Genomic DNA, 1,396 nt, shown 5'->3' on the forward strand with positions numbered 1-1,396 from the left:
GTCTACAAACTAGAGGAAAGATTTATGTAATTTTTATTTATTTTATTTATTTTTTTACTAGTAATGTCAGCGATCTGCATTTTTTTTTAGGTTTTTACAAATTTTATTTGACCTGAAACATCTGCTTTACATTTAAAACTTCTGGAAACAATATTTTTAACTTTCTGCTATATAACATTCCCTAAAAAAATAAATAAAATTAAACTCACATTTTTTTTTATAACTGTAGGCCAATTTGTATTCTGCTGCATACTTTTGGTTAAAAAAAAAAAAAAATCCCAATAAGCGTATTTTGATTGGTTTGCGCAAAAGTTATTGCGCCTACAAACTAGGGGAAAGATTTATGTCATTTTTATTTATTCTTTACTAGTAATGGCGGCAATCTGCGATTTTTTTTGAGGTTTTTACAAATTTTATTTGACCTGAAACATCTGCTTTACAATTAAAACTTCTGGAATTGTTTCTTGGTTACAGCAGCTTTTGTTTCTTTCAGGACATTGAATTGGACATTTTTGCTGAGAGGACGGCACTCTCCAACGGTGACAATATCCCCAATCTGAACATACCTGAAGCAGGAGGACAGATGCACAGACATTTTCTTGTGACATTTTTCAAAACTGTTGTACTTGCGGATGTAGTGCAAGTAGTCCCGGCGGATAACAATGGTGCTCTGCATCTTCATCATTGTGACCACACTTGAAAGAATGTGACCACGAATAGACACATCCCCAGTGAATGGGAATTTTCTTAACAATATATTTGCCGTCGGTCGCCTCTCTAGGGGTCTTGAAACCCAAACCAACATTTCTGTAGTATCGTGGGAGCTTCTCTTTGCCGGTCTCCCCAAGAAGCACTACCTTCTTATTCTGGAAGATAGTTGGCTGCTTCCGATAAGCCCTCTCTGTCTATATATCCGCCATCTTGGCCTGTTGGGCGATTTTTAGCAGGACTGCAACATTGCAGTGGACTGATCGGACCCCTAAATGACATTTTTTACACTTTAGGGGGGACCAGTGACATTACTACAGTAGTCAGTGCTAAAATTATGCACTGTTACTGTAATAATGACACTGGCAGGGAAGGGGTGATCATTTCAGAGAGAAGAACGATCTGGTGTGTTTACAACAGTTGACCATCGTTCTCTCCCAGTGGGGAGCGATCGCGGGTGTCAGGCGACAATTGCGGCCACCGTCTTCCCGCTACCTAGTAGAATGTTGGTTCGCGCAGCTGAGTCAGCCTGCCACAGTATATCTGCGTGTGGCGGTCGGCAAGTGGTTAAGATGTTCATATTGTTCACCATTTACGCTTACACATAAATGGTAAAGAGTACATGATTTTAACCTATGTTATAAAATTTGGGACTAGCCTAAAACAAGCAAATAGCTCCCGCAAATAT

The 1,396-nt window shown here is 39.0% G+C and overlaps 1 pseudogene across 1 annotated transcript; it reads right to left on the reverse strand.

Annotated features, from left to right (window-relative positions):
- Window positions 1-389: 389 nt before the first annotated feature.
- Window positions 390-920, reverse strand: LOC309558868 (small ribosomal subunit protein uS17-like; annotated as a pseudogene). Its single transcript has one exon. The product of its transcript is annotated as a small ribosomal subunit protein uS17-like (transcript).
- Window positions 921-1,396: the final 476 nt, after the last annotated feature.

The sequence above is a fragment of the Pelophylax lessonae genome, assembly GCF_965119305.1.
Source record: "Pelophylax lessonae genome assembly, chromosome: 6".
Lineage (NCBI taxonomy): Eukaryota > Metazoa > Chordata > Amphibia > Anura > Ranidae > Pelophylax > Pelophylax lessonae.